Source organism: Heptranchias perlo, chromosome 32, assembly GCF_035084215.1.
Source record: "Heptranchias perlo isolate sHepPer1 chromosome 32, sHepPer1.hap1, whole genome shotgun sequence".
Taxonomy (NCBI): domain Eukaryota; kingdom Metazoa; phylum Chordata; class Chondrichthyes; order Hexanchiformes; family Hexanchidae; genus Heptranchias; species Heptranchias perlo.
In genome coordinates this window covers 13,077,317-13,101,163 of record NC_090356.1, presented here as the reverse complement: position 1 = coordinate 13,101,163, position 23,847 = coordinate 13,077,317, and the positions used below count along the sequence as shown (strand labels likewise).

At 44.1% G+C, this 23,847-nt stretch overlaps 1 protein-coding gene and 1 long non-coding RNA gene across 3 annotated transcripts in view; one reads left to right on the top strand and one right to left on the bottom strand.

The window, feature by feature from the left end:
* c32h1orf127 (chromosome 32 C1orf127 homolog) overlaps window positions 1-23,847 on the top strand; it is an 81,602-nt gene that overhangs the window by 8,416 nt on the left and 49,339 nt on the right. The window lies entirely within an intron of this gene.
* LOC137301032 (uncharacterized) overlaps window positions 6,621-23,847 on the bottom strand; it is a 34,886-nt gene continuing 17,659 nt past the window's right edge. The window contains exon 4 of one of the 2 annotated variants that reach the window (XR_010958217.1): window positions 6,621-8,075. This is a non-coding gene — a long non-coding RNA (uncharacterized lncRNA). The remainder of the gene's footprint in view (window positions 8,076-23,847) is intronic. The other variant, XR_010958216.1, reaches the window with a different exon arrangement.

Sequence of the window (23,847 nt, the reverse complement as noted above, 5' to 3'; positions counted from 1 at the left end):
CTGCTTGTCCAACATCCAGTCTTGGATGAACTGCAAATACCTTCAATTAAACATTGGAAGACCAAAGACATTGGGGTAATTTTAACCCCCAAGGATGGGTGGGTTGGGAGCGGGTGGGAAGATAAAAATTGTAAAAACCGACCCCAACTTGCCTCCAATCCGCCCACTTCGGGTTTTAAAGGAGGCAGGTTGAGGGGCGGGCGACGAGCCCGCTCTCAGGAGGCGGGTCGGTCAGTAAAATTTTTTAAGGAGCCTGCGGGCCTCCATTTTAATAAGTTTTTTATTTTTAATTCCTTGGGGCTGGGATTCCTGGTCCTTCTGAGTCACGTTACTTAAGAGGAGGCGAGAAGTGCTGGATCAACAAGTATGTGCCTTTATTGCCCTGCTTGTGAGCCAGGAGGAGCAGGAGTGTTTCCTCCAGACCCAGCAAGCCTACCTGCCGCGATCCCAGGCACGCGATCGGCTGACCACCCCCCCCACCCACGATGACTGACCCCCTGCTGTCTCCCAGCCCTCCGCTGTCTCGCACCACCCTGATGTCCGACCCCCCAACAATGTCTCCGACCACATTCCTCAATGATCGACCCCCCCCTCCTCGATGTCCAGCCTCAAGCCCCCGATGTCAAAGTTACTACCAATCTGCCCCCTGGCTGCTTTCCCGTCCAACAGGCAGCCGGCCTGTCAATTTGGCTGGCTGTTGTGCAGGAAACTTGCAGAAAAAATTTTAAAGATGTCCACACGTCAAAATTGTACCGTTGTCTGGTAAACCCATACTTCCAGGTTTTCCATCCAGAAGTCCTCCCACCCCCCCCCGCTGTCTTCATGGCCCTGAGTAAATATTGGGGCCATCGTCTTCGGTCACCATTACAAACTCCATTCCCTTGCTAGTGATTCCATCTTCCTCCCTGGCCAATGTCACAGGCTGAAACAGACTGTTTGCAACCTCGGCATCCTAACTGACCCTGAGCTGAGCTTCCGACCCCATATCCTCTCCATCACAAAGACCACCTATTTCCACCTCCACAACATTTCCCATCTCAGACCCTGCCTCAGCCCTCCTGCTGCTGAAAGCCTCATCCATGCCTTTCTTACCTTCAGACTCGTCTATTCCAATGCTCTCCTGGCTGGCCTCCCATCTTCCACCCTCAATATACTTGAGCTCATCCAAAACTCTGCTGCACGTATCCTAACTCGCAGCAAGTCTCGTTCACCCACCACCCCTGTGCTCACGGACTTACTTTCATTCCCAGTCCACTAACAACTTGATTTTAAAATTCTCATCCTCATGTTGAAATCTCTCCTTGGCCTCACCCCTTTGTATCTGAAGCCAATAATGTTAATGCTGTGTATTCTCTGAACTGGGTAGTGTTAGTGCTGTGCATTCTCTGAACTCTGTAGCCTGCCTGACAATGACTGGATCAAATTATGATGTGGAGATGCCGGTGATGGACTGGGGTTGACAATTGTAAACAATTTTACAACACCAAGTTATAGTCCAACAATTTTATTTTTAATTCCACAAGCTTTCGGAGGCTTCCTCCTTCCTCAGGTGGTGTGGAAATGACATTTTCGAATCCTTCGCATTTTAAAATCACAGAACAATGCCTGGTGATTACTGCCCGTTGCCAAGGCAATCACAGTGAGCAGACAGAAAGGTGTCACCTAAAAAGGCCACCGAATATACAAACCCCCCAAAAAAAAAGAGAGAGAGAGAGAAGGAAGACAGTCAATGACCCGTTATATTAAAAACAGATAACATTTGTTCGCTGGTGGGGTTACGTGTAGTGTGACATGAACCCAAGATCCCGGTTGAGGCCGTCCTCATGGGTGCGGAACTTGGCTATCAATTTCTGCTCGACGATTTTGCGTTGTCGTGTGTCTCGAAGGCCGCCTTGGAGTATGCTTACCCGAAGGTCGGTGGCTGAATGTCCATGACTGCTGAAGTGTTCCCCGACAGGGAGAGAACCCTCCTGTTTGGCGATTGTTGCGCGGTGTCCGTTCATCCGTTGTCGCAGCGTCTGCATGGTCTCGCCAATGTACCATGCTCTGGGGCATCCTTTCCTGCAACGTATGAGGTAGACAACGTTGGCCGAGTCACAGGAGTATGAACCGTGCACCTGGTGGGTGGTGTCCTCTCGTGTGATGGTGGTATCTGTGTCGATGATCTGGCATGTCTTGCAGAGGTTACCGTGGCAGGGTTGTGTGGTGTCGTGGACGCTGTTCTCCTTAAGGCTGGGTAATTTGCTGCGAACGATGGTTTGTTTGAGGTTGGGTGGCTGTTTAAAGGCGAGTAGTGGAGGTGTGGGGATGGCCATAGCGAGGTGTTCGTCATCATTGATGGCGAACTGGACTGGCGAAGAGTACCCTTCGTCGTCCAGTACTTCCCCGGAGCAGAGAAACTACGCCATGTTCTCCGCAGCCTTCAACATGTCATCAATGATGACGAACACCTCGCTATGGCCATCCCCACACCTCCACTACTCGCCTTTAAACAGCCACCCAACCTCAAACAAACCATCGTTCGCAGCAAATTACCCAGCCTTCAGGAGAACAGCATCCACGACACCACACAACCCTGCCACGGTAACCTCTGCAAGACATGCCAGATCATTGACACAGATACCACCATCACACGAGAGGACACCACCCACCAGGTGCACGGTTCATACTCCTGTGACTCGGCCAACGTTGTCTACCTCATACGTTGCAGAAAAGGATGCCCCAGAGCATGGTACATTGGCGAGACCATGCAGACGCTGCGACAACGGATGAACGGACACCGCGCAACAATCGCCAAACAGGAGGGTTCTCTCCCTGTCGGGGAACACTTCAGCAGTCATGGACATTCAGCCACCGACCTTCGGGTAAGCATACTCCAAGGCGGCCTTCGAGACACACGACAATGCAAAATCGTCGAGCAGAAATTGATAGCCAAGTTCCACACCCATGAGGACGGCCTCAACCGGGATCTTGGGTTCATGTCACACTACACGTAACCCCACCAGCGAACAAATGTTATCTGTTTTTAATATAACGGGTCATTGACTGTCTTCCTTCTCTCTCTCTTTTTTTTTGGGGGGTTTGTATATTCGGTGGCCTTTTTAGGTGACACCTTTCTGTCTGCTCACTGTGATTGCCTTGGCAACGGGCAGTAATCACCAGGCATTGTTCTGTGATTTTAAAATGCGAAGGATTCGAAAATGTCATTTCCACACCACCTGAGGAAGGAGGAAGCCTCCGAAAGCTTGTGGAATTAAAAATAAAATTGTTGGACTATAACTTGGTGTTGTAAAATTGTTTACAATGGATCAAATTACACATTGCAGAGAACTTGAATAACTCTACAGCAGACTACATCAAATTATACATTCCAGACAAAGGGTTGGGTGAGTAATGTCCTCCCATTTCCTGTCAGTGAGAATAACAAACTTGCATATTTACAACACAGTGGTGTGAATAGACTCGACCTAAAAACTTTGAGAATTACATAAAAATCTTGTTTTGATTTGTGGCAGTAGTCACAAGTAAATCATGTGTAAATCACAAGGATTTAACTGATCTGTTAGTCACACATCGGCAAAAAAAGTAACATATACGAGATAGCTTAAAAGAAGTGAAGTTAATGGCTAAAAGCATATTTTTTGTTTAATAAAATGTTACATGTTTGGAAGCAAAAACGTGCACACAAATGTGATAATATCGCTATATCACTGTGTCAGATCCAAGAAACTAGTGAAACTTTAAATTAAACTAGTTAACTAGCAGGGTAGCGAGAAATCACAGTTTGCCTTTGAAAAGGCAGGTAAGACTTTGTGTTAAACACAATCGTTGTTCGGTACTTATTCATATGGTTCCTCTCTGCCTTCGTAATCTTTTGGGGAATTTTGGTTTATTAATTTTCAAAGGTTTCCTAAACGCCTGCCTGAAAACTTACCAATGTAATGGCAATTCCCCTTTGACTTTTAACCTCAGCCTTGTGTCAAATGATATTGTGGAAATTGGGTCAGAAATTGGGAAGTTGCCAAAATAGTTTAATTGCATTGCCACATATCCATGGATCAGAAAAGGTATTCGGCAGGAACAAGTTATTGCCTCCGATGAAATAGAAAAGGGAAGAATTTCACACAAATGTGTTAACTGTTCCTATTAGTATCCCATGGTGTAATTAAATAAACAAGAAATAGTGTAAAACAAAATAGAGTACAGATCAGAAATAATGGCCTAGAAATTACTGACCTGAGGACGCCGTTCCATAATGGCATCCTCTCCGACCGCCGGAGAATCGATGGAGTTCGCAAATGCTCATTAAAACCAGGAAATCGCGAACTTGCTCCCATTGGTTTGCCGTCGGTTTGACAGGTCTGAATTAAAGGGCCACCCGCGCTAAAATCATAGAAATCATTCAACATTCATAAACGTACCCATCTGCCCAGCTGGAACGAAGATACTTACCCCACCAAAAGGTTCACTGGAAAATACCAGCCGTACACTACTTTTTAAAAGTGCAGTGACTGTTAATGCCTGCGAAACAACAAAAAATTAACTTTTAAAAATGTGGAATGTCAAATTACTCTTATTTTAATATTTTTTGATCATTATACAAAATTTTAAAAATTTTACATTTTTACAAAATTTTTTACTTTTAAATAACGTAAGTTTCATTAAATTAAGTCATTTGCTTGGCTTTTTATAATAAGATATGTTAATTTTTTATTTACACTAACATAGAGAAGTTCACTTTAAATTAATGAGTTTTACTTGTCTGCTTGTGGACAAGGCTTCCATTCTCTCAGCCATTTCCCATGTGCATCGGCCTACGCTGTTCAGAAGCTGGGCTGATGTCGCGATTCTTTTCAAATCTTCCAATTCACGCAAGTTTATGCCTCCAATCCGCTGTAAGTAAATTCGTACCTTTTATTTGTAGGAGCTGCTGCGGACGTTGCCAAGCCAATATGCGCAATTTCCAACCCAATATAAAAGTTAAACTGTCGGGTGCAGAGGAAAGAGACGAGGAAAGCGCCCCTTCCTTGACTCAGTGGGTGAATGCATCACTGACACATACAGTAGCTCCTCAAGTGATTTTATAGGGCCGATTTTAACTCCCGGCTGAAAGCTAGCAGGAGCGGACAGCAATCCCATGTGGGACTGTTCATCAGAGGTCTGACAGATTTTAACTGCCAGGCCTCATTTGAATGTCGTCAATCAGCTGTTTCAGACAGAAAGCAGTAGTTGGCCGGTGGGGAATTGGGAGGGGAGCCAGAGCATAAGAGGTACGGACTTTCCTTGGGCTCCTCCTGGCATGCCATGAGTCTCATCGCCCGCCAAAACCAGCGACATTAAAATGGGGAATCGGCGGGAACGGAGAGGCTCCATTTTAACTGCTCCACCACTCCTTTCCCACCGATCGGGGAGGATCGAAATACCCCCTTATGTGTTAGACGTGTGATTGCGTCTCACAGATATGTCTTTAAACTTGATAGTTTGGCAACTGTTTGTTCAGAAGCCTGTCTATCTGAGAATATATACTGCAGCCTTTCCTCAATATCTTTGGTTCAATTCAGTTGAGCCCATGAGCCAAAGTGACAGCTGGACTCTGTAATGGACAGGAATATCATCTCTCACACATACAACCAACATATTGGGCAGCCTACAAAAAGCTAGTTTCTCCAAAATTTTTGCTGATTATCAGACTGCGTAAGAAATATGGGAGAGGGGTGAATTTCCACGGACATTCCCCAATCTACCACGCAAACTTCAGAGGAACATTGTAAATGGCCGTTTACGCCATTTCTCTGGGGTTTCCACCAATCTTCCACTAAAGTTACGCAGGAGATTGGTGAACTTCACCCTCCTAGATCTTTAGAAAATACTTTAAACTCTTACGGACTGATTCAACCTTTATTATTTTAAAAATATTTGTACCATCATTAGCTTTCTGAGTATTTCTCCTGCTATGTAATTATATCTTGCAAATAAATCTGTTCGATTCAGCCTGGATGTAACTGTCTGATAACATGGTATTTATCATCTTTCAGAGTAGAGAGGAGAGCATAGTATGCAACCCACATGGTCTCCGATGCATTATATTTTAATAAATGGATAATTATTATTCTTGTGGTGTACTATTCATTCACTACACACTCTTCCTTCATTCCTGGCAATCTTAAATTTACATCCTCTAGTTATTGACTCACTAACCAGCAGAAATAGTTTTCCTTTAATTACTTTATCAAAACTCACTCATAATTTTGACAGTTAACTCTTTAACATCTTCCAGTTCTGACGAAAGATCTTCGACCTGAAATGTTAACTGTTTCTTTATCCATAGATGCTGCCTGACTTGCTGAGCTTTTCCAGCATTTTCTGTTTTTACTTCATAATTTTGAAGTTTCAGTTCATGGGAGACTCATAATGAAACTCAGTCAGCAAAAGTAAAAGTGCACCTATAATTGGACTTTCTATATTGGCAATTTCAACAAACATGCCCCCACAGTATTCCTGCCATTTCTGGCATTTTCAAGACAGTGCTGTAGTCTCAAATTTCTATGCTTCACATGAGCTCCTACAGAAGACAGCACAAAACAGAAAGGGGTCATTTTTTAAAAATATACTTTATGCATAAAATTTGTAGCAAAAGCATACAATACAGTTGTCATATCACATTCCAAACATACACAATACAGATTATACAATTTGCAGGTTAAATCAAGTACAGTTCAATGAACACATTGTGCATAATTACAATTCATGACACTCTGGGGTGTCTCATTGCATTATACTCAATACAGATTATTGATTACAGATTCATTACAGGTACATTACAGCAATTTGAATTTTACATTCTGCCCGGGGGGGGTTTTCCCTGATTGAAGCCCCTCGGTATACAATGGCGGGAAGGCTCTAAATGGTTGCCTTTCCCCACAGAGCCTTTGCGGCGGCCGCACCTAGCTTCAGTGCATCCCAGAGCACGTAGTCCTGGACCTTGGAATGTGCCAGTCTACAACACTCGGTCGAGGACAGCTCCGTGCACTGGAAGACCAGCAGGTTTCGGGCAGACCAAAGGGCGTATTTCACCGAGGGGTTTTTTCTCGGATTCTAGCCCCTTTGTATACAATGGCGGGAGGGCCCTAAATAGTGGCCTTTCTCCATAGACCCTTTGCGCGGCTGCACCAAGCTTCAGTGCGCCCTTCAGCATGTAGTCCTGGACCTTGGAATATGCCAGTCTGCAACACTCGGTCGAGGACAGCTCCTTACACTGGAAGACCAGCGAATTTCGGGCAGACCAAAGGCTGTCTTTCACTGAGTTGATGGTCTTCCAGCAGCAGTTGATGTTTATCTCGGTGTGCATCCCTGGGAACTGTCCGTAGAGCACAGAATCCTGTGTTATGGAACTGCTCGGGATGAACCTGGACAAATACCACTGTATCTCTCTCCAGACCTTCTTTGTAAAGGCACAATCCAGAAGGAAATGGGTGACGGTCTCATCCCCAATGCAGCCTCCTCGGGGACAGCGTGCAGTGGCACAGAGATGCCGGGTGTGCATGAAGAATCTGACAGGGAGGGCCCTTCTCACCACCAGCCAAGCTACGTCTTGGTGCTTGTTTGAAAGTCCTGGCGATGAGGCAGTCTGCTCGGGGAACCATCCGACAGGATCTACCATCTCCTTTTCCCGCAGGGTCTCGAGGACATTACGTGCAGACCACAGTTAAGACAACCGTTGCTGTATTACAAGGGCCAGGTTGGACATTATGTTATGCAACTCAGTGCTGGACTCCTTCAAACCATCAAGGTTCACTGCAAAGTCTTTTGTATAGTGTCAAGCGATACACCAGTACCCATTTTTCTTGTTATATAATTTCTTTGAAAGTGGCTTCACTAAAGTTTGTATTCCCAAAGAAAAGGCTACATGCAGGTTGGACAAGTGCCCAGATCCTAATTAGTCTTCCAAAGTTTCCCTTTGTCACTTCCGTCCTCAATAGTTCCAGGCCCTTCACTTGATGAGATAGAGACATGCAGTTTCTGTGCTAAATCCTTTTCTTGGGCATTGCCTTGACTTGTGATTGGCTCTTCCCCATCTGTGAAAAGAGCAAGTGGGACATAAGGAATAAATTATGTCACATTTATATTTTTGTAGTTTCACATTAACAAGTTGCTCTATTATGTGGGTGGATACTATTTTCACATAGGGATATTTTGATGAACAGTGAAATCACCTTATGAACAGTCTTATTATTGCATCTACCAGTGGGCCTGTGCAGGGCCTCCCACCTGAAAATAACATACTCACAAGAAGGTCTAAAGGCAAATAAACTCTACCATGCAGGTTTCCCAGAAATGCAGGATCTTCTTATGGAAAGTTCGTTCCTTAATCAGTCCTGCCTCTTAAATGATAGCACAACTTAGCTTGCAATGTATAAAACATGACAGATTGAGGCAAACTGCTAGCATTATATGGTTTCTGCTATAACATAACAATTGAAATGACTGGGTAATAGTTGGTAGCTTTTACTTGCTCTGGGCATTCTCTATTTTGTAACAATAATTTCTTAATGAGAATCATTCATTGTGAAATTTTTCTAGCTCCCTCTAAGAATATGGGAATTTGTCTCCTACTCATATATACAGACAATCCTGTATATACAGGAGGCTCCATGAATATCCCCATCCTCAACAATGGTGGAGCCCAGCACGTGAATGCAAAAGATAAGGTTGTATGTAGTGTTCGCAACCATCATCAGCCAGAATTGCTGAGTGGATGATCCTTCTCGGCCTCCTCCTGAGGTCCTCACAATCACAGATGCCGGTCTTCAGCCAATTCGATTTACTCCACGTGATATGAAGAAACGGTTAAGTGCACTGGACACAGGAAAGGCTAAGGGCCCCGACAACATCCTGGCTAGTGCTGAAGACCTGTGCTCCAGAACTAGCCAAACTATTCCAGTACAACTACAATATTGGCATCAACTCGACAATGTGGAAAATTGTCCAGGTATGTCCTGTCCACAAAAAGCAGAACAAATCCAACCTGGCCAATTATCCACCCTATCAGCCTACTGTCAATCACACGCAAAATGATGGAAAGAGTCATCAACAGTGCCATCAGGCAGCACTTACCAACAATCTGCTCACCAAGGCTCAGTTTGGGTTCCGTCAGGACCACTCAGCTCCAGACCTCATTACAGCATTGGTCCAAACATGGACACAAGAGCTGAATTCCAGAGGTGCAGTGAGAGTGACTACCCTTGACATCAAGGCAGCATTCAAGCGAGTGTGGCACCAAGGAGTCCTGGTCAATGGGGAGGTATGAAGGAGAAAACTCTCCAGTGGCTGGCGACATGCCTGGCACAAAGAGACATGGTTGGCATTGTTAGAGGTCAATCATAGCCCCAGGACATCGCTGCAGGAATTCTTCAGGGCAGTATCCTGGGCCCTACTATCTTCAGCTGTTTCATAAATGACCTTCATCATAAAGTCAGAAGTGGGGCTGTTCGCTGATGATTGCACAGTATTCAGCTCTATTCGCAATTACTCAGATAATGAATCAGTCCATGCCCACATGCAGCAAGACCTGAACAACATCCAGGCTCAGGCTGATAAGCGGCAAGTAACATTCGCACCACTTAAGTCCCAGGCAATGACCATCTCCAACAAAATTGAGCCTAACCACCTCCCTATGACATTCAATGGCATTACCGTCGCTGCATCCCCACCATCAACATCTGGGGGGTCACCATTGACCAGAAACTCAACTGGACCAGCCACATAAATGCCATGGCTACTAAAGCAGGAGAGAGTCAGATTTTCTGCGGTGAGTGGCTCACCTCCTGACTCGCCAAAATCTTTGCACAACCTAAAAGACACTAGTCAGGAGTGCGATGGAATACTCTTCATTTGCCAGATGGGTGCAGCTGCAACAACATTCAAGAAGTTCGACACCATCCAGGACAAAGCAGTTGGCTTGATCAGCACCCCATCCACTAGCTTAGACATCAACTCCCTCCACCATCGGCATACCGTGACTGCAGTGCGTACTATCTACAGGATGTACTACAACAAATCGCTACGGCATCATTAGCAGCTCCTCCCAAACCTGTGACCTCCACCACCTAGAAGGACAAGGGTAGCAGGTGCATGGGAACACCATCACCTCCAAGTTTCCCTCCAAGTCACGCACCTTCGTGACTTGGAGTTATCTCGCCATTGCTTCATCGTTGCTTGGTCAAAAACCTGGAACTCCCTACCTAACAGCATTTTAGGAGTACCTTCACCACAAGGGACTGCAGCGATTCAAGAAGAAGACCCACCACCGCCCTCTCAAGGGCAACTAGGGATTGGGCAATAAATGCCGGCTTCGCCAGCGATGCCCATATGAGGTCCATGCCATTATATGAAGTTTCATTTTCTGTGCCTTCATAAATCTTAGCAGCCCTACAATACAGCCCAGCAAGAGTCTCCAGAATCATCGTGGCTTGCCGCATACTACATACCATCACACCAAAGAAAGGCTTACTGCTTCTTGAAGCTGAAGGGGATGATGATAAAGATGGGGGGTTGGGGCGGGGAAAGGATTTCCATCCCAAAGAATGAGGATGGTGCACATGAAGGAGAAGGCATGGAATAAGACACCAGCAGCCAGGGAAAGGAGAACACAGCTTATAGTCCAGCGCTTTCAATTAATAAAAGTTGACACACCAAATAAAGTCACTTGACACCTGTTCTGCCCCCATATCCTGAAAAAGTGCCTCAGTGCCAAAGATTTCTGCCTATTTCAGTATTAGAACTCTTTGTAATCAAGCTATGTTTACTTTATGGAATGACATTCACCCAAAGGTGCCAAAAAATCCATGCACCCTATCAACAACTCCTTAACACCATCTCTACCCTTATTTGCTCAAACTTCTAGTCTGCTACTTTTATGAGGTGCTTTTTTTTAAAAAGGATAATTTGGTTGCAGTTTTTTTAGAGGTAGATTTGGGGTGCTGGGCCTATTGCCCATCTTACTGTTAGTGCCCCAAAGCTTCCCCAAACAGAAAATAATTCAAAGGAAAATCCAGCCCAACTTCACAACACAAATAATATATTGCTTTTCTGCCTAACCTTCACCCAGTAAAAAAGGATTTCCTAGCAGTTTTCATGATCAGTGCATTTTTAAAATGCGCACATGATGCTGGATTAGGAATTTAGGAGTTATTTTTACGCAATCTTGTGATGGTTGTTTGTGATTCCTGATTCTAAATTGAGTGCTGGATTAGGTGGTGTTAGTATAGCACTCTGATTACTGTTAACGGTTTTAACATTGTTACTCCTTTGAATATTTGTGGGCGTCCCAAATTTGTTTCCTGTTTTTTTTGGTTTCTTGACCCCATTTTTATTACGGTCGATGATAATGTAAGGTGATCGAGTGCTTTCATTTTACATGGTTAGCTGAGCTTGGCAGCTTGAAGCGTCTTAGTATGGTCCAGTCAAATTAAATAATGCTTATCATGCCTTTCAAGTAAATTTATACCTTCAACAAACAAAGCTTAGTTAAAGACAGAAACTTATAACAACAATTATGTCACATGAACTTCTGTAACTTTCCGTGCCAGTCAAGAGAAAAGTTTTCTGTGAAGTGCTTTGGGACATTGTTCACTGTTAATGGCACCGTATGAATGCAAGTTGTTGGTGTTGTTGTTGTTGTTGGTGGCGGCGGCGGCGTTGTTGTTGTTAAGATCTGATCCTAGGTATTTCTTAGCATTATGATAGAATGGATTTCCATTCAATATGCGCAACAGTGGACTTAGCCAAACAGACAAACGAGTACTGCAAGCTTCCATGTTGAAGGGGGTAGTATGGAAACTGTATTCTGTTCATTTATGTATTCCACGTAAAACAAATCAAATTGTTGGTTTATAATGATGCCTCATTTTACTTGAATGCTTTTTAGCCTACCTTCCGAAAAGATAGGAAAGCACAAGGGGCAGCACATGTCATATCATAGTATCCAGTCACACAACAAGACGTCTGTGTTATAATCCCTAGTTCATGCTATCATTTGACTAGATATTGAGCAATAAAGGCGCACCCCATATCGTAGGAGACATGAGGTCTGCTTATGGAAATGACTGATGATGCTGAAGCTGAAACAATATCTAGTGCAACCATATAATATTTGTAACAGGTGTAGTTGAACAGCATTATGTTTGACTGTCTCAAACATTGTGGTGAGAGTCATAGAGAATGCCATTTGTGACCTTAGCCAAAGCCATCTTGGTATTATGAAAAATATGGAAGACAGACTGGAGAGATTCGAACAAGGAATTTTGAGAAATATGAGCACAGAGCAGGGAGGTGCCAATGTGTTCAAGGACCTTAAGAAAGGAAAGGGAAATTAGAGCAATTCAAGACATTGGTGAGTTTGACTGGTACAGACAATGCTGTTCTCCTGGTGGAAGTGGGCACCAGGTCTTCAGCTAGCAGTTGACATATATCCCTATTAACCTCTGGGGAGGGGGTGACGCCTTCTGTGGCACTGACGTTCAGAAAATCTTGGTAAGACCTCTTGGGCTGTAAAGCCTGTTGAATAGTATGTGTGTGTAGGGAATAAATGTTTTCTGTGATGCATCAGTTTAAGAAGTCCAATCTAGCCTCTTCCAAGCTTACTCTAGATACTCAGGCATTTATCTTACGTTATGGATTTTTCCATTGTACTTTCACTACCTCAGTGTTGTCATATTTGAACATTAAGGCTGATTCAGTAATGGTGTGCCTATCCTAGCTTTCCAGGAGTGCACTTCGCTGCTTTGGGTGAGTAGGCCTAAGCACCTTATTGTAGGGCACCAACTTCAGCAAGCTGCAACCCCCATTGAACTCTCCATTCCTCTGACTCTGGCTTCTTGGGCATCCTACTCCTCTTCATCCCACCATTGATGGCAGGGCCTTCAGCTGCCTCAGCCCTATGTTCTAGAACTCCTCCCCTAAGCCCCTCCATCTCTCCACCTCTAATAACCTCTTAAAAAAATTTTGACCAAGCTTTCGGTCACTTCTCCTAACTCTCCCACAATGGCTCAGCATCCATTCCTTCAATTTTTTTTTCTTCCCCTCTGTAAAGTACCTTGGGGTGTTTTCTACAAAGTGCTAAATAAATGCAAGTTGTTGGGGAGAGAAATTAAAATAATTCTTTAAACAGTAGCAAAATGGGAAGTGCTCAGAGAAGTAGTGGTAGGACTGATGGGGAAGTTGTGGTGTCCTCCAGCATTGGAGAAGTGTTGCTGGGAACAGATGTGGATTTTGTGGATTGGACTGGATATGAGACAGTGTATCAGAAGCAGGGCAGTCCATTTTTTACAGAATTTTTGGTTAATGGTCTTTGCATGGTTATAAAAGAAATTTTACGGGTTACCATGTGCACTTCCAAAATAAATTGTCCTAGTCCCACAATGTGAATCGGTTAACAAAAAATCTATCCAGGCACACAACTTCAATTTTGTCTCTTAAGATCAGGAGGGAAAATTGAATGGTTTGGCACTCACTGATGAACTTGGACTTCTAGTTGACTTGGGTGGCATGGACTCAATGGCCCAGAATTTGCTATGGTGCTCACCGTTATTTATGTGCAAATGGTACAGCAACTTCAGGCGAGGGGCAGATGCACGGTTAAACACAGATGTCCAAAAGTTGATGTCCGAATTGCGCTGCTCGGCCGCTGGCTTCGCAAAAACGACATCTCACTGTCTGCCTCACCATTGAAATGCATTGAATGGCGTGAAGTTGCTGTGTTTGTACTCTAATTTACACTTCCTTCTCAGTCCATGCGTTGTTTATTTCATAATCTTTCAATCTGATTGGTTAAAGAGATACAAAGTTGCTTGCCCCTTTTCCCTCGCTGCGACGTTATCAGCTCGCACTTCCAGCAACTTGCTGTGCAAAAAAATTTAAAACCTAAACATGCAAGGGCAAGTCTAACTAATGGCAGATGCCATTAGATGCCCTGCTACACCAAATTATGGTCCCATGTTCATATTGGCAGCATGGACTTGGTGCACATTGACAGCGTGGGTTCACTTTTAACAAAACCTCTGCTGAAACCTGATAATGCATTTAGTTATTTTAGCACTGAATTTCCACTAATTTTAAATTTATTTTTTTTAGATATTAATTTCCCTAGGGCTTTCGCAATTATATGGAGACCATCAACCTGCACTGATGGAGAAAACTATAGCTCTAATCAGAAGTCAATGCGTTATAAATTCTGAACCAATTGTAACCAGTTGCCTTTCTCATTTCACAGTTTAATCACTTTTGGAACAACACAGACCCATCTCAACAAATATCATTATTAGTAATCCCTGATGCTGTAAAATTTCATAATTTAATATTCTGCTAAGTCCAATTAAAGTATATTTATTTTAACAAAGCAGTTATATATATATTTATTGGAAAAACATAGCAACTTCATTTGCTTTACATATGCTGCTATATTAGCAGCCAGGAACTTGGTGTGTGGTTGGTTATGTTGGTAAAAGTACAATCAGAACTTTTAAAGTGTGGCTGGAAATGGAAACGCAGTTTCAAATTGTATTTAACAAAGGAATAAATCTTGAGAATGAGTTTTGAGCGTTCCTAAATAAGCTTTTCCCTCATGTTCAACAAGGCCTCAAACCCATGCTTGTCAGTTGTCTAATAACCAACTAGTGACTTTGGGAAGGAGGTAAGCAAGGTCTCTATGGGGTTGAGTTGGCTCCAAGATGATATGCCAGGTGATAGAAATTCAGAACCAAGTCAACTCTTTGTGGCAGATTTGGTAATCTGATACCTGAGCCAGGAAGTCTGTGGTACCCCAGGGCTCCGTTGATGATTGAAGAGTCAACTTGGCTCAATATTAGAAACCGGAAGGGTAGACTTGTCACTCAGGCTGAGCTCCAGGTAACTCTATAAGCTGTACTTTAATGGGTGGGATGGTCCAGATAGAACAAGGAGCAGGAAACTTACCAATGGTCTATGCTGATAGATTTTTTGGTTGTAGCTCTTTAAACTCCAGCAGTACCCCTGCACAAACTTGGGGGTTTGGCTTCCCTGATCGTTGAGGTGATTTAGGCAGTGTAAAGGTGAGCCAAACAGACCAGGTAGGTGCCATGTGTGATTCCCCAATCTGTGCTGAGTTTGCTGATCTCAACCAGGGCAGCAGAAGTAAAACAATTCAGCTCAGCGAGCTACAGTTGACCTCAGTGTTCCTGGGTCAGGGACTGGAAAAACAAATTGGCAAGGTTTCCTTCTGCTATCCCTGCAGGAAATGCCTATCGACTGAGGACATAATCGGGTTCAATTGTGATGCGCCCAAGCTTAAATAGCTTGTTGACACTCACTGTCTACGCTCGCACATGCAGAATGACTACTGGGGCAAGGTACCAGAGAGTCTCTGGTGCCCATAGAACTATAGCCAGCCTCACTAACTACCTTCAGGAGGGGCAAAAACTAGAAAAAGAAAAAGCAAAAAATAATTGTGTTTCCCTTATTTGCTGAAAGTAACAATTATGCAGATTGCCCCGAATGAGTTTAAACTTACTGAAGCCAAAGGAAGACGTACAGACACAACAAACTGTTCAGGATGCAACACAGATTATCTCACTGTGCTTTCATAATGAAGAATAATCACTGATTTAAAACTTATGAGGTTGACTGGTGTTAGATGAACAGAGGAAAGATTGAAAATCTTTGGATCGTTTTCATCTTAAAATATATGAGAATAAAAATGGGCCTTTACAGGTATTCATACTGTAGGATGGGTGTGGGTAGTAGCCATGCAAACCTGAGCCATTTAATCAGTCAGAAGAGTGGGCCCTGCGATGTAGAGCAGGAGAAGATTGCAGAGTTGGTTGGAGCACAGAGTAATTTGAAGTCAATGTGTTGTGACACAGGAAGTAAGTGAAGGTTGGCAAGGGGTGATTGGCGTGTTGCATTTTGTGTGGGATCGGATATGGGGTGCAGAGTTTGCAGCAAATTGGAGTTTGTGCAGGGTGGAGCCGGAGACTCCACTGAGAAAAGCATTGAGGAAATTGAGGTTTGAGGGAAGAAAGACATGGATGGGAGTTTTGAGATCAAATAGGAACAAATTTGGAGGGGGGTGTTGGGGGGGGAATGTTCCAAAAGTAGAAGCTGAACCTATGAGGAAGAATGTTCATTTTACTTCCTCGTATGAAACTATATTATATTACCCTTATTTCTCACGTGAAACCATATTATATTATCCCTATTGCATCAGAATTCTTGTGTAATGAATTGCCTATTGATTCCCAGAAAAGGAATCAGTCACATACCAATCTATTTCCCAACATCTTTAACAGCTATGTATTATATTCTGATGTATATCAAAGTACCAGTGAATTAAAAATATCAAATGATACATTATTGGTTTTATGCTTGTCCAGCGCTATCAAATACTGTAATAGCTTCTCTAATACATCCAACAAAGCGAGCCTTTGTCTTAATGGCTAATATTCCCGCCTCTGAGTCAGTCGGTGTAGGGTTCAAGTCTTGCTCCACACAGCCCCAAGCGAGTAGAGACTGGAGCTAAATTCTGGATACTATTACAGCATTGGATGTACTCAATGAAACACTCAATCTGGTTCTAACAAAGTGGGATTTCCCGATTTTGTGAGATTATGGGGTAGATTTTTATCTTTACTGCCTGGGTATAAAGCATCGGTTTGGAGGAAGAAAAAAAGAGAAAAATCGGGCTGGGAAGATTGCACAACTGTAACAGAGCCTGCCAAACCTATTTTCCATTTAAATTAATGAAAGGAAAATCTGGCAAGCTCTGTTAATGGTGTGGGATCCTCCTTGTTTGATTTTCCTCTCAGATGATGCTTTATACCGAAATGGTGAAGATGAAAATCTACTTCATGGAAGAGGATGCAAATAACTTCCCAGAAATGCTCGGGAACCAAGGGTCTAGTGAGAAGGAGGAATTAAAGGAAATTAGTATTAGTAAAAAATAGTGCTGGAGAAATTAATGGGACTGAAAGCCGATAAATCTCCAGGGCCTGATAATCTGCATCCCAGAGTACTAAAAGAGGTAGCCATGGAAACAGTGGATGCAAAATTCTATAGATTATGGAACAGTTCCTGCAGATTGGATGGTGGCAAATGTAACCCCACTATTTAAAAAAGGAGGGAGAGAGAAAACAGGGAACTACAGACCGGTTAGCCTAGCATCAGTAGTAGGGAAAATGCTAGAGTCTATTATAAAGGATGTGATAACAGGGCACTTAGAAAATATTCACGGGATTAGACAAAGTCAACATGGATTTATGAAAGGGAAATCGTGTTTGACAAACCTACTGGAGTTTTTTGAGGATGTAACTGGTAGAACAGATAAGAGAGAACCAGTGGATGTGGTGTATTTGGATTTTCAGAAGGCCTTTGATAAAGTCTCACATAAAAGGTTAGTGTGCAAAATTAAAAGCACATGGGATTGGGGGTAATATACTGGCATGGATTGAAAATTGGTTAACAGACAGTAGGAATAAATGGGTCTTTTTCAGGGTGGCAGGCGGTGACTAGTGGGGTACCGCAGGGATCGGTGCTTGGGCCCCAACTATTCAAAATACATATCAATGATTTGGATGAGGGAACCAAATGTAATATTTCCAAGTTTGCTGATGACACAAAACTAGGTGGGATTGTGAGTTGTGAGGAGGATGCAAAGAGGCTTCAAGGTGATTTAGACAAGTTGAGTGAGTGGGCAAATAAGTGGCAGATGCAGTATAACGTGGATAAATGTGAAATTATCCCCTTCGGAAGGAAAAATAGAAAGACAGAGTATTATTTAAATGACGATAGATTGAACGTATTGAAACGTATAAAATTCTGACAGGTCTAGACAAACTGGATGCAGGGAGGATGTTTCCCTGGCTGGGGGGTCTAGAACGAGGGGTCACAGTCTCAGGATACGAGGTAGGACATTTAGGACTGAGATGAGGAGAAATTTCTTCACTCAGAGGGTGGTGAACCTGTGGAATTCTCTACCACAGAAGGCTGAGGAGGCCAAGTCACTGAATATATTTAAGAAGGAGATAGATAGATTTCTAGCCACAAAAGGCATCAAAGAGTATGGGGAGAGAGCGGGAATACGGTATTGAGATAGAGGATCAGCCATGATCATATTGAATGGCGGAGCAGACTCGAAGGGCCAAATGGCCTACTCCTGCTCCTACTTTCTATGTTTCTATGACCCCAGTATGTGTTGCTGCTATGATAGACAGTGGTTTCCCCTCCACACAAAATCTCGCTGCGTGCTATTCTCTCCCTTTTCAGATTCATGTTTCATTTTCACTTCTCATTTTGCCTGCCCTGCAGTCACATGTCTAACATTACCAATGCTGGGATATAAGCAATTCATCCTCGCCTTCTAACTGGCTAGCAACAAAAAACACGGAAATGCTATGTGGCGTTGGGCCTATCCCATCTTCTACACGAATGAAAAACCTTTATTAACACTAAATACCAATGACAGTATTTAGTCCCGCGATTCCCTCCTGGCCACCAATCGCAGCAGCCCGAACTTCCATTACTTACCTGCGTGGCGTCCTCCTGCAGCGCCATCTTTATGTGAATCACGGAAATCTCGTTCAGGTTCAGAAGCCGGCTCCAACCTGCCAACTTCCCAGTTTCGCAGGGACCCAACTGTGTGCGGGCGTGCGACCCGAAAGCAGAAGAACCGCCGGCAATTAAAGCCGGCGGGATGACAGTTAAAGAGCTAAATGTACCTCATTGAGGTACTTAAGGCACTTTACCTGTGACAGATTAAGTAGTTAGAAAGATTTTTAACTTACCTGGGTGGCTTGCCCACTGCTTCTGATTGGGCTGGATCAGGGAACAAGAAACTAAATAAATTAAATAAAAACCATGGAAGGAAGTGAAAACACTAAATTAATCTACCTTTGCACTCTGCTCCGATGTCCCCTTCTTCACCCCCCCCCCGATGTTCTCCTGATGTCTCCCTCTTCAGCCCCCCCTGATCTTCCCCCGATGTCCTCCCAATCTTCCACTCTCCCCCCCGATTTTTCCTCTCCCTCCGATCTTCTCCTCTCCCCCCCTGATATTCCCCTCTCCCCCCTCCCCGATCTTCCAGTCCAGCGCCGGATCTTCCATTCTCCCCCCCACCCCCCGGTCTTCCGCTCCAGTGCCGGATGACGTCTCGCTCTCTCTCTTTCTCGCCCCACCCCCCCCCCTCACCGCGTTGCAGCTCCTGACGGCAGCCAGCCTGTCAATCAGGCTAGCTGCCGGGCGCAAAACTCGGAAAGGACGTTAATCATCATCAATCAACATACGATCGCGTTGGAAACGGTAAGTTTTGTCCATGCAGGTTTGCCACGCGCACCTTCACCCCCCCCACTGCCAACCCACCACCATTGTAAAACCGAGCCCCTGGTGCTTACAGCACTAAAATTTCAGTTACTTTGTTTTGCGGTCTGTTCCTCTGATTGTAGTTGCAAACACCTGAACTTACAAAAACAGCTGCAATTTTAATTGGCTGCATCAATGTGTTTTATACTGTTTAGGGTCAATACTGAGATTTATTTAGCAGCTGTGTTTGTGTTTATAGGTTGCCTTATTTTGTATTACCTTCTGCAGAACAACTGATTAGTGTCCCTGGACTAGGGAAGTGATAAAAGAGAACAAGCATTTTTGCTCTTAATCGTCAACCATTGACTATCTGGAAAGTGCATGGGAATGGAGAAGGGGTTTGGAGAGGTCAGACTGCACTGCAATGCTCCCTCAAACCTATCAGAAATCAGTATCTAGGTTCACATATGAAGAATGTGTATTTGGATGAAGTACTGGAGGGGTTTCAGCATCTAGAAATACAGCTTGGAAATTTTACTCTTCATGCGCCTGGGAACTCAGCATTTCCCAGGTGCAAAAAGATGGAAATCTACCCTACCGTCATTTCAAAAAAACTTGCAGTTTTTCTGTAGAAAGAAGTACAGTACTTGAATTGAATTGAAACTTGAATTGAAAATATTATCATAGAACTGCAGTTTTATGTAGGGGCACAGAATCTACCCCCAGGAACAGGTGCGTTGGGGGTGGGTGGGTAGTTAAAATAATCTATTTTTGGAGCGTGACCACAACCCGGCTCCAACGCGCCCACTTATTGGAGGCGTGTTTGGAGTGTTCAAGTAATCTACTCACCGGAGGCGGGACTTTAATTATTTCAGACGGGTGGGTAGTTAACGGGACAATTAACATGATTATGAGGCATTAAGTAGATGTTTTAAAATTGAATTTACGTCACCTTCAGATTTAACGCCTCCAGCACGTGTTTCCCAAGTTGCAGGAATCACGTTAGGTAAAAGGAAGTGAGAAGGGCCGGATCCATGAAATGCGTACCTTTATTGCACTGCTTGGGGGCCAGAAGGAGCAGGAGTGCTTCCTCACAGCTCATCAAGCTTACCCGCCTCGATTGGACCCCTACGATTGGTCAACCCACCCCCCCCACCCCAGCGATTGGCTGACCCCCCCTCAACTTCTGATGTCCAATTCTTCTCTCCCCCTCACCCCCCCCACCGCCCCGATCTCCACCTCCTGGACCGCAATCTTCTCCCGGGTCCCACGTCCGACAGCCAGCCAGCCTCTCAATCTGACTGGCTGCGGGCGGGAAACCAATTTGAAAAATATAAAACAGGTCCTACTGTTAAATTCAGTAGGATCTGCAGGAAACCCATACTTCCGGGTTTCCCATCCGCAAACCCCACCCCTGCTCGCTTCCCCACTCCAAGTTAAAATCCAGGCCAAAATAATGATTAAAGTATGTAAATTACTGAGTGGCACCAAGGCAAAAACTTGAAAGGAAACGTGGAAAGTAACTAATAGCTTTATCCTCCAATATTTGTGGAATGCACTAAAAGAGTTATGTAAGGAGTCTTACAACACTTGGTTATAGTCCAACAGCTTTATTTGGAATCACAAGCTTTCGGAGCTTTCCTCCTTCGTCAGGTGACGAAGGAGGAAAGCTCCGAAAGCTTGTGATTCCAAATAAAGCTGTTGGACTATAACCTGGTGTTGTAAGACTCCTTACATTTGTCCACCCCAGTCCATCACCGGCATTTCCACATCATGGCTAAAAGTGTTAGTAATTGCAGCAGAGACCATGTCGAGATTTAAGAGTAGGCTCGATGGCTTGTTTGAAGGAAAGGGGGACAGGACAGGCACGTGGGATTAGGATTACTTCTTGTGTGGAGGATAAACACCAACATGGGCTGTTTGAGCTGAATGGCCTGTTTCCGTATTGTCATTTCTATGGGAATGAATTTCCGCGGGGGTTCCTCCACTTGTCTGCCATAACTTAGACAGACGAACTGTGGAAACCTGTTGGTTGGGTGCACGTTTCCAGAGGCACCTGAAAAAGATAGCATTGGATATTGCGCTGGTCACATCCTCAGATCAGGGCAATTGAGGATGCTTGGCAGCAAGGTCAGAAGGCACGTGGCCATTTTTCTTTCGGCAGCCAAATGTTGATTTTTGGGCCTAGAGGCCTCTGGCAGGCAGAAGGCCCCAAAGCCAGAAGCCAGGCCTGCAGTTGTGCTTATATTTTGCTTTCCTGTTTGCTGGTACTAGGCCCTGTCAGGGGGCAGGTCTGTGCCAGGGGTGCCCCAAGCCATGTTAATGAGCCAGGACACCAGAATTGGCTGCAGTTAGACCTGGACAGGTGTAGCACACTTGGGCATAGTCCAGCACTAGAATGGGGTGGGGGGAGGCCCCTCATTGCTCCATCTGTCTCAATATTTTGATTTACTTGTTTTTCACCGACAGCCAAATTTTAGTGTGCTATCTGCAGGCATTGTGCCCCAAATTTGATGTAATCCTTATTTGGTTGCTAATCTCTTGCATCATTTAGAATTGTCACATCTACAGTCTTTCTCTGCAATGCAAAAGGAACATTTTTTTTATTATTCGTTCATGGGATGTGGGCATCGCTGGCGAGGCCGACATTTATTGCCCATCCCTAATTGCCCTTGAGAAGGCCCTTGAGAAAATGTAGGCATCAACACCAGTCTCACCCAGCAGCCACACATTTCTTGCTCGATCACTTTATCAGCTCAAATATCTGTGTATTTGTACCATTTTGCAGGGTTTTGTTATCGGAATTGCTGAAAGGATTGACTGGAGGGTCAATGCAGCTCTTTATTTGCCCAACCCATTTATTTTTATTTTCCGTGATGTGCTCAAGTAATCTATTGTCTTTGATGATCTGTTTTTTTATATGTCAGTGATAAATTCTTTCTGCAGTAGTCTATTGAGTGTTGTTGTAGCAGGTGAACACTGCCTGTTGGAAGTATCCATTTTCACAGTGGTTAGGCGGACGGACACTTGCTGCCCAAACCACTAGTTTCCATAGCGATCTGAAGGGTCTATAATTCAGAGGTGTTTGTTTCACTGGCTGTCTTGGTGGGGTGGTGGTGTGAGGGTTGGGGATGGGGGGGCTTTCCTTGTTGACCCTTAAAGCATCATCGATGATTTTATTTTCACAGTGGACTTCCATCAGAAATTTTTCATGATTTGAATCGAATCTATGGTTTGACCTTATTCACTGTGTACATGAAACACCACTGCTTGCTGTATGCATTTCATCATACAGTGCCTCTGGTGTATGCGTTGGCGATACTAAACCAAGTAGGTGGGTTGAGGGACGGAAAATTGTACTGAGATAGAAGGCAAAGTTTATGTGTGTAAACAAGTATCACAGGCAGTTAGTGCGGTTTGGTCTAAATTAAGTATACTCGTATGCTTTTTCGGGACTTACCAATAGCCATTCAAGTCTTTCACCTTTCAACATCCACACATTGCAAAGCACAAAGTTGTTGCTTTTGTAAATGTCAACAGACAGCCAAACTTTAGCCACAAAAAAGAAGTCACTTTAGCCAATTACATTGTTAAAAAATACTTTTGTGGACTTTCTTTGAACAGTTTTTAAGGTATCAAAACTGCTTCAAGAATTCAAATTGAAAAGAAAAAGCCCTGCAAATGCTGGTATCTGAACTAAAACAGAATACTTGAAAATTAAAAGCAGGTCATCCACGCAGTTTGGTTGCTCGGCAACAGCAGGTGACACAGTCATTTGAGAGTGTGCCATGCAGCCTGTGCAGTTTCAGGGATTTATGGAGGAGTCCACAAATCACATCAATACAGTGCCGCATGATTGCCTGAGTGAACTGCAGATCACTATGGAGAGCATGACCACACCAAGGCCATCTTCAGTGGAGCCTCCTTTTGTCCAAAGTCTTAAGATCAGCCAAAGCATCCATCAAAAATGTACTGACTAAGGCTCCAATCTACGGCAGAATGCGTTGTCTGGATTCACCACGTTGAGGAACCAAGTAATGCAAGGTTCCAACAACCTCAATGATGCTCACCGGTCTGCTGCCACACGAATCTTTGACCATGCTGTGGTAGTATCCAGCAGCAGTAGGAGCTGGCATAAATAATGGATAGTCTCAGAGTGAAGCTAAACACGTATCACCCAGCAACCTGCTCTAGCGAGTACATGATGCACAGGCCCAGACATCAATAAAGTGGCACCTGTGTTTCCAGGGCCATGTGCTGAGGCAGCACAAAGAGGTAATGGACCACTTCCCTCCATGGAGGTGGACACTGGTACACAACAGCTAATTTTCTCACTTGCACTTCCCACCGGAGAAACACCTAGAAGGAGCTTATATTAGGAAGTAGAAGACACACAAGACTGATACAAAGTAAAGGCACCAAGTTAAAGCAAACTGAATAAACCTGCATCACACATTGTTAGGGTAAATAAAATTTGGCTTAACTGGTACTGCAACTGGAGACTACATTTGGGATGGGTCA